Here is an 11,063-nt window from a genome sequence, read left to right on the forward strand (position 1 = left end):
TCAATCGGGTCAATAATCCTTTTTGACCAACCAGAACATAGAATTTTGAAATATTGATGAAATGCGTTAGTAAAGTTGTGTCAGATACTCAAACAGCTCAATAATCAATTTAGACCAATCAGAACCAAGCCTAATGAGATTTTGATGAAATGTGTTTAAAAGTTGTAAGAAAACCTTAAACAGCTCAATAACCATTCTTGACCAATCAAAACACAGGATTTTTAACTGATGATATGTTTTCAAAATGTTTTGAAAGAACCTAAATCTAGTCAATAATCTGTTTTGACCAATCAGAACATAGAATTTCAAGATATTGATGAAATGCGTTAATAACATTGTATAGGACACTCAAAACGCTCAATAATAAATTTAGACCAATCAGAATCAAGCATAATGAAATTTTGATGAAATGTGTTCTATGTTTAAAAAGTTGTAAAAGATCCTCAATAAACAGCTTAATCATCAATTTCGACCAATCAGAGCCTGGAATTATGAAACTTACGAAATGTGTTCAAAAAGTTGTAAATGTGCCTCAAACAGCTCAATAATCATTTTCAACCAATCAAAACACAACATTTTATAACTTTGAAAAAATGTGTACAAAAAGTTTTGAAAGAACCTCAATCAGCTCAATAATCATTTTTTGACCAATCAAAACACAGCATTTCGTAACTTTTACAAAATATGTTCAAAAAGTTGTAAAACGGGGTAAAACAGCTCAATACTCATTCGCGACCAATCAGATCATTGCATTCTAAAATATGGACGAAATGCGTTATTCAAGTTGTATCAGGCACTCAAAAAGCTCAAAAATTAATTTCAACCAATCAGAAACCAAAATTTTGAATCTTTGATGAAAATGTGCTCAAAAGTTTTAAATGAACATGAATCAGCTCAATAATCGTTTTCGACCAATTAAATCAAAACACAGCATTTTGTAACATTGAAGAAATGTGTTCAAAAAGTTGTGAATGTGCCTAGTGTGCCTCAAACAGTTCAATAATGATTTTCGACCAATCAGAACATTGGATTTTGAAATCTTCATTCAATGCATTCAAATAATATGTAGGTAGTTGTATCAGACACTCAAAAAGCTAAATAATCAATTTTTCAACCAATCAGAACGCGGAATTTAAAAACTTTGATGAAATGTATTAAAAAATTGTAAAAGAATCTAAAACAGCTCAATGACAATTTTACGAACAATCAAAACGCAGCTGTTCGAAACTTTGACAAAATGTGTTCAAAAAGTTGTAAAAATAACCTCAAACAGTTCAATAATCATTTTCGACCAATCAATACGCTCGCTACGTTTTGAATATTTGACGAAATTTGTCTAAGAAGTTTTTAAAGAATCTCAATCAGGTCAATAATAATTTTTGACTAATCAGGTCATAGAATTTTGAAGTATTGATGAAATGCGTTAATAAAGTTGTATTAGACACTCAAAAAGCTCAGTAATAAATTTAGATCAATCAGAATCAAACATAATGAAATTGATGAAATGTGTTTAAGTAGTTGTAAAAGACCCTTAAACAGCTCAATGAACATTTACGACCAATCAAAACAAAGCATTTTGCAATTTTGATGAAATGTTCTCAAAAAGTTTTGAAAGAATCTCACTCTGAACAATAATCTTTTTTGACCAATCAGAACGTATAATTTTAAAGGACCTGTTGAAACAACATTAGAGATTCCATAAATTCAGCCCCTTCAATTTTAAAAGTAGGCAGACTAATTTACTTTTGTGTAGTTTCTGTTGCGGCATATTTATCGTTATTACATCCCTGCTTGAATGAAAAAATACTAAATGATCCCACTAAGTTTACTCTATGAGTTGAAGGTAAAGATAGCTGAGACCCTAATACACTCTACTCTGACTGTGCCCTATACCCGCTGGTCTTCTCTGTCTTCCTGTACGCATCAGAGACTCTGGAATTAGCTAATCATGCTGCTGTCGGTGTATGTATGCATGCGGGTTACGTACTTATCGACTTCGATTAACAAACTCCAAATCAGGATCCATTCCAAAGCTCAAAGTTTTCAAACTACCTAACTATTTTAATCGATAGATAAATATTATAAGTGATAAATCCATTTCAGATATTATACAACGCATCACACCGTCTCGATGATCACAAAAATGGAAATTTTTATTACGTCATGTCGTAATGTATTCGTACGTATTTTGTCCACTCCCCTGTCCCTCACCGCCCCTTTATTCTCTGCTGATCTCCTTCATCGTAAGTTCAATATGGGTTTTACTTTCATTTTTCTTTAAACTTATCGACTAATAAACAAATCGAAATAAAATCATCTGGTTGAATAATTCTCATTGTCATTTATGATTAATATACGTGTCTTTGATGACCCATTTTCACGTATATCTGCATCGATGATTCCATCAAACAGACGCAGGCTGTATCAGTAAATCGAAAAAAAAATATATGAACTAATAAATTAATAACGACGAGTATACCTGATACCGAATAAATTGAACTTTATCTTTCACAGTTTGATACCAACATAGGTAACTACATAGAGGTAGAATAATATAGAACATCATTGAGCATAAAATAGGTATATCAAAATATAGAACCTACCAACTGAGAATGGAGGTAAAATTATCAACAAAAGTATTTCGCTCAAGGAAACTGTCATTAGATGCGTAATAATTTATTCGTACATGAAGTATACCTACACGATTACTTAAGCAGAAATTACACCGGAAAAATGATAAACCTGCATATTTAAACGCTATTGTAATACCTACTTCGTAATTTAAAAAATAAAAACTCGATTCGTAAAATTTTGGAATTCCGTTTTACATATTTCAGGAATGAAAACAAAGACGAGTAGGTATTCTCTATTACACATATCTATAATTGAATCATCGGACGCACGCTGGCTCGAAAAACGTATGTACACAGGCATCAAGGTATGTACTTGTAAGGGTTCGAGATTTTAAAAAACAATTGTTACAAACTTGCCAGTGTAATGAATACAATTGCTCTAATTTCAAGTGTACCTACCATAAAAATACCCGTGAAACGTTTATCTTAATGCTTGAACGAGTCGGTAGGTATAGGTATAACCACGTGATGTATTTAAACGAGTACAATGAAACCTTGTGGTAAATGGGATATCTGCCACTCGATCGTTAGTCCTATTATAAAAGCGATAAATTTTTTTCTAAAAATATAAGCAGAAGCTGATATATTGTTTTGGAAACAATACGTGTATATGGAGCGTGCATATGTACTTCACCTTATATGCCCTTGTGCCCTTCATCATCATCATCACTTCACGGCGTAATGTTTTGGAATATTTCAGTCAAGAATAGATAATTTACTCTCTCTATATTCCTGTTGCTTCCACATGCTGAATCGATTTTTAAAAAAATCGCATTTTTAAAGGTACCCACTATTGAAAAATTGTTTATAGTTTATGGTTTGATGAGAGATAATTTCTGCATAAAATTAAGTATTCAGAAGCTAGGAAATAAGGATAAATATTTATGAGCTAAGTTATGGGCCAAAAAACGCCAACAAAAGTTATGTAGATTAAAATAGAAATAAATCATAAAAAGGTTATAGGTATAGGTATACCATAAACTCAAATTTCTATATCGACTTGTTTTTGTTGAAGTTGACTTTGAGTATAAAATAGGTACCTTTTATAGGTTCTATTTTAAAAATCGATAAAAATAATATCTACCCTTCAACTTTCTCCATTACCTATGTATTAACTTATTAATGAATTCTCGTCAAATTATAGTATATCTACTCATAATATACGACCACAAATGGGGAAAAAATTTCCAGTATCGTGTTTATCGAAATTAGAGTTCAACTTGTAGGAATAAAATAAAGGTATCCTTATGGAAGGTTAGCGTACTTTTTTCCACCCTTCCAACAATAATACGAGTTCATAATTTATGAGCTTATTTTATGTATACCTGCAAAACGATCTTGAAGCTGGAAAAACTTACTTAAGGAATAGCAAATTCTAAAATCGTGAAAAGGCTGTATGTACTTAGCCTATTTTATCGATGACTCATAAATTTATTTTTTTTGAAAGGTACGCCTATTTTTAATACAATGACAATCTATTGATTTGCTGATTGCTGTCAAACTTAAATCCCTCCTCTCCTTAATCAAGAAAATAGAAGCATCTCAGTGATAAGAATACGCTGATTTTTGGCTTCAATGAAATTTCAGTGCCTTTTCAAAATTACATTTTAACACGTTTCACTAAAGTAACCAAAAAGGCGACAAACCAATGAACGGATATTTTAAAGTAGAAAAAAAGTGAACTTCAAAAAAAAAAAAATAGAACATTAATGGTTTTTAATTTTAAAACGTTGGACTATTTTGATTTTTAAGGGAAAAAAGACAATTAATGAAAAGCGAAACTCTAACAATTTTAGTGAAAGAAAAGTCTTTTGACAATTTCTGGAAAACAAGTGAGACCTTTTGGAATTTTTTCCAAAGAAACGAAAATTTTAGCACTTAATTTTGCTAAAAAAGTAAAAAGTAAGATTTTTGGTAATTTTAGACAAAAAAGTATACAATTTTTCAAAAATCAGGTTTCTTGAGAATATTGGCAAAAAGTGACTTTTTGACAATTTCTGAAAAAAAGTAACTTTTTGTCAATTTCTGACAAAAAAAGTAACTTTTGGTCAATTTCTGCCAAAAATTTCTGGCAAAGAAGTGACTTTTTGGCAGTTTTTGGCAAGAAAGTTATTTTTTGTCAATTTCTGACATAACAGTAACTTTTGGTTAATTTCTGGGGAAAAAACAACTTTTAGCAATTTTTGGCAAAAAAAAGTAACTTTATGTCAACTTTTGGCAAAAATGTGACTTTTTGTCAATTTCTGCCATAAAAGTAACTTTTTGGTAAATTCCTGCCAAAAAAGTGACATTTTGGCAATTTCTGGCGAAGAAGTGACTTTTTGGCAGTTTTTGGCATAAAAGTGACTTTTTGTCAATTTCTGGCATAGCAGTAACTTTTGGTCAATTTCTGGGGAAAAAACAACTTTTAGCAATTTTTGGCAAAAAAAAAGTAGACCCAACTTTTTGTCAACTTTTGGCAAAAATGTGACTTTTGTTAATTTCTGGCAAAAAAGTAACTTATTGGTAAATTCCTGCCAAAAAAGTGACTTTTTTGCAATTCCTGCCAAAAAGTGACTTTTTTGCAATTCCTGCCAAAAAAGTGACTTTTTTGCAATTCTGGCAAAGAAAGTGACTTTTTGGCAATTTTTGGCAAAAAAGCAACTTTTTGGCAATTTCTGGCATGAAAGTAACTTTTGGTCAATTTCTGGAAAAAAAACAATTTTCAGCAACTTTTGGTAAAAAAAAGTGACTTTTTGGCAATTTTTGTCAAAAAAGTGCTTTTTTGTCAATTTTTGGCAAAAAAGGGAGACTTGTGTAATTCTTGAGAAAAAAGTGAGATTTTTGTCAATAAGCAAGATTTTGACAATTTTAGTAAAAAGCAGAACTTTTTGGTAAGTAAGTAAATACATAGTTATATTGATAAAAAATGACTTTTTTTGTGAAATTAGAATTGCTGAAAGTTCTAGAACTGCTCGAAATGGTTAAGAACCGACTTCAATCGATTTGGGATGGTCAAAAATAGGGTAGGTAGTAGGTACACATCAAAATTTTAAATTTCTAGGTCAATTTGATGACATTTTGATTTTTTGTCATGTTTGAGCTCAAATTTGATTTTTAAAAATTCACCAAAAATCAAAATATGCACCTTGGCATCTAAAATTTCCTTGTTGTCTTTTTGCATGCTGTTTTGATTTAGCTTCGTCCAGTTCAAAAATGTTTTTCTGACGTTTAGGATGCCCATCTTGTGAGTCATTTCCAGTTTTTCAAATCCTTCTGAACAACGAATATTTCAACATCAGTATTGAGGTTCAATCGAAAAATTGTTACGTACTTTTTGAATAAGTGCTCGTGGATATTTTAAAACTTTATTTTAATCATATCAACTCAGCATTTCAAATTTTCGCTGGTATCAAACACGGTACATTTCTTAGAAAAAATCAACTATTCCTTACTGAAAACAATAGTAGAAAAATACGAGAAATACTTTCGATCAATTTAAAGGAAAATAAATCACGTACATTCACAGTAATTGACCACACATTAAACGTTATCGGACTTCTGTAATTTCTCGAGTTTAATATTCGCAATAACATCACGTTAATAAAATAATATTCTCGAAACAATCGCGATAAGAAACCCTCAAAAGAACCTAGGTATGTTTGATGATTTCAAATAAGGTGCACCTTTATCTACGTAGGTAATTAAGAAACTATGATAAATATCGTGATCAAGCAAACCGAATAATTCAACTCAAACGTGCTATGAAAGTTAAAAGGTTATTCGCAAAAATACTCGTGTAAGTTGTTGCTTGTTTTAGTTGTAACAATATAATTTTCAATAACCGCAAATCAAACACTGAGTGAAGTTTTACAAATTCTAATCTACCTAATGAAAAACATTGAACATTCATTCGATAACATATAACTATCCGATTAGGTGAGAAAATTTACTTAAACTATCACAGGTTACTGACTCAACAAAGCAACTAATTCCATATTCGGGAAAAATTGCACCATATACATTTAAATACTCGACATTTCTAATTAATAACATAGCTATTAACGTAATTGTACTAAAACAAAAAACGTTAATTCGAGTATTCCTCGAAAAAAATTTTCAGCAAGTTGAAAACAAACGTTATTTCGTTTACGAATTTAACGAGTATCATTCGTAAAATTTTATCGCAGCTTTTATGCGTACATAACATCGCCTCCCTTTTTATTTCACGAGTCAACTTTTAAAAAATTTATGACCAAACCAGACTATAAATATTCGTTATTGATTGATTAATTAACTTTTAAACGTATGTAATTGAAAATGGGGGAAAAAATAGCAGATATTTAAACAAATCTTTCGAACCTGAAATTTTCTAACTCAAAACAAAAATATTTGTTTCAGTCCAACTCATATTTTACCTAGGTATACTTGAATTAAAAAAGGATTAACAAATTATGCGTAAGTTTGTAATTTAAAAAAAAAAAACATTCTTAATTTTTGGTATAAGTAGGTATAAAAACGCAATAAACAAGAAAACAAAAAACTTAAAAATCCGGAATACCATACGTACCTTACCTATCTAAGTATCAATATTCGTCTTTAAAATATGTACTTATGTTAGGTACCTATTTTACCTCGAGGTTTTTTCCGGTACCTTAGGAGTATTACGTTGTAATTACTCTCGCTGTATAAAACACAATTTAACCATTAATAGTTACGATGAATGTCCCATAACGAGCTTCGATACAAGTACATCAAAAATGACCAGCAATTTTGAATCACCTCCAACTACATAAATCCATAAAAAAAAATATTCCACGCGGTGTTATTTTGTTCCTGCTACAATATGTAAGGTACCTAGGTACCTCTACCTACTTCGATGACGAGCAAAAAAATGTAAGTTACCGAGTTTTGAATGAAAGTAAATTTTACCGTCAATAAGTCAACAACTTGTATTCATAACATCATAAGTGTACGCGAGTTTAGGAAGTAAATACATTCTAAGTACATTAACATACACGACAAGGTCGCGTAGATAATTAGATAATTACTTTCAGCGAGAACATTATAATCAGAAGTTGATGTTCTCATCGAACTTTTATAATGATAAATTATTATTCGTTTGTAATGTTTAATTGCATTTAGGAAAAGGTCGTTTTTGAACAATTTCTTTGTTCGCAGAATCATCCCATACATATTTCAGGTAGAATCTTGGAAAATTCTACCAAAAAGACAAGACCTGCAGCTTTCTTATTTCAGCAGGTTGTAATAATGGATTAATTAGATTCATGGAGGCAACTTTTAACGCTTGTCAAAATTACCTGGGCACATATTTTTTTTAAAACTCGCAAAAAATTGTACAACTTTTTTTATTTTGTGAGTTATAGTGACTTGAGTTGTAAAATATACACGATCAACGAATTAAGGATGTATTAAACGTAAATTTATTTTTAATAAGCAGCTACATATAAGTACCTACCAACGTGAGTTGAATTTCAAAACAACGAAATATTCGTAAAAAACGTCATTTGTTTTGTTTTTTTTTAAATCATAATTTAAATTTTTAAGCAGGCTTTGGTTTTGAAAAAAGAATTGTTTCTAAAAAGATAAAAATCTATTTTTATAGCATTTTTTTCACTTTTTACCGTGTTTATGAGTTTTTTGTAGAAAAATTTGACCTCCTTCGAAGATGGCAAAATATTTCAAAATACGAAAATTTAAACAGAATAAATTTGCAAAATAACCGTTGTAAAACTTTTTTTTGAATTTTTCGGTCCAATTCCAGTAAAGAGAACTTTTTGAAATTTTGATAGATGAATTTTACAAAAAAAAAAAATCAAAAGGTGTGCCAATAGGCACAACTTTTTTCGAATCGTACAAAGGAGAATCGAAATAGGGCCCCAAAATACATTTCCAGCAAAAATATTAAATACTGAAATTCATTTTTCGATTTTTGATGAATTTTTGAAAATTCGAATATGGTCAAGTTAACGAAAAAGGCTGAAATTTGGTTCATGTTACCCTATTTTCGACCTCTCGAGTTGATTAGTGGTGGTTTCGAACCATTCTGGAGACTCCAGCAGATTTCTGGATTCTCAAGTTTTTGAAAAAATGCTGTAGGAAGATTGAAAATGAAATTTATATGGCTTTGAAACTCAGATGTGCTGTCATTTGAGACCCTTTTGATGGATTTAGGTAGTAGGTACCTACATACTTTTAGGATTGTTTTAGCACCAGCTTAATTCCGGAGAATCCGAAAATCCGCTGGAGGCTCCAAAATGCTTCGAAACCATCACCAATCAACTCGAGAGGTTGAAAATTGGGTACAAACCTAATTTCAGTTTTTTCCATGCTAAATTTATCAAATTTTGTTTTTCCCCTAAGACATGAGCTAAATTTTAATTTTTAAAAATTTGCCAAAAATCGAAAAATGAATTTCAGCAGCTGAAATTCTCAGTGATAATTTTGGGGTCCTTTGATGATTCTTCTTTGTCCGAATCAAAAAATTTTGCGCTGGTTGGAAAACTTCCTTGTACATAAGAGATACTTCCTAAATATGATTTTAAAAAATCTGCAAGAAACATGCAACATTTCAAAGAAACAAAAAACGAAAATTTCCACTGCAATAAATTACGTATAATTCAATTACTAGAATTTCATTTTTATTCGTACAACTTCCAACTTCATCGATTGAGATCTCGTTTGAATCATTATTTGTTTCAAGTGCACGTACGATATTTTATAAACTTTATCATTCAATTACAATTAAACTTGACAGTCATCAATCAATCTTATATAGTCAGTTGTTTTATGGCAAAAGTTATATTTTTACAAACTCGTATTTTTCTCCTTAGGCATTCAAAAACTTGATTTACAAAATCACTTTACTAGTTATATACTGACCGGCTGAATTAGAAAATAAAGTACGTCAATTTAAAGGGAATTTCCAATCCGAAAATGAGGTAATATATAAAAATGAAGTATAGGTACAAATAATTAAAGTATAGAGTATCAAATCAAAACAATTTACATCTTCAAATCTTAAAGATTCTCATTTTGAAAGTGCTCATATGTGCCTCGTCAGCCTGCATCCCATCAAAAAGTTACAAATTATAAAAGACTTTAGATAGGTACATCAATAGATTGATACCATACGAGTTCAACAAGAAAGGGTATGAAACCACGACCACTCGAGTAGGTATACAATTTTTCAAACTAATGTTTTTTTCCAAAACCAGCTCAAAGTAATCTAGGAAAAAAGTTTTGACGAAGTGAGCTTTCTGTAAGCAGATACTTTTCAACGGTAAGTGGTAGGTATATGAAGTGTTTAAATAATATAGGTGAGGTTTGGTAGATGGGTAAGTAAGGAGGAAAACTACATAGGCGAAGTGCGGGGAGTGTATGTAACGTAGTACCTACCTACATCAATAATCGAATGTTATCTTTTCAACAATTCGATAACACGTGCTAGTCATACCAGTGGTATAAAATTACGAACATACGCGTTCATAAGTCATAATCTGACTACTACATACAGATTTTACATGTGTAGGAAAAGTATACCTACGTATGTCTAACGTACACAAATATGTATTACGAGTACGCTGATGTACAACTCATCGCAGTTCCAACAAACGTGAAAAATTGAATACTTCAAAATTGATAAAATTATCTAAAAATTGAACCACTTTGCTCTACATTTCGTTGGAAAAGTCTCAAAATAAGAAAAATCACCATAATTTCCTGGAAAAATTTAATTTAAAAACTGGTTCAACTTTGAGTAAATCTATTTGCAGAGATTTAAAATAAATACCTGATTACTTAATCAAATCATAGAAAAGCTCAAAACTGAATTTCTCTGGATAAACATGAAATCTGAGAGAATTCATTTGAATAAAAAAAATCACAAATAAAACTTTTTTTGTTCACCATTCAACGTGCTGATTTTTAAATTTGATAAAAATATCTCAAGGGATCTACATATAAAGGCTCCAAATTTTGGTCACAATTTTTGAAAAAAGGTTACAAGTCAAGTGGCACATTAATTGCTACTGTTTTGAGAGCGCTGAGCTCGAATATCTCCTTATTTTTTAGATTCGATCCCTCTTAACCCACCCCCCCCTTCAAAATGTCGAGTGAAGCTTCGTTTATTAGGTTTTCGAGGGCACTGAGTTCGAAAATTCTCTTGTTTTGGATACAACACCTCACCCCTTCAGCTTCTCTATATTAAAAAAAGTTTCAAAAAGTATAAAAATGTTGTATAACTGTGACACGTGATTCTCAGTTCCCACCAGTTTCAGGTCACAGATTTCGAATACAATTTCAAGGTTCACAACTCAATTTTTCCAAAAAAAAAAAAAAAAAAACTTTAGTCATCAAATAAGTTTGAAAAGTTGCCAAAAAGTAACGAATAAACTTACCAATAAAACGTGTTCAAAATAACGTAATGTT

Source organism: Planococcus citri, chromosome 4, assembly GCF_950023065.1.
Source record: "Planococcus citri chromosome 4, ihPlaCitr1.1, whole genome shotgun sequence".
NCBI lineage: Eukaryota > Metazoa > Arthropoda > Insecta > Hemiptera > Pseudococcidae > Planococcus > Planococcus citri.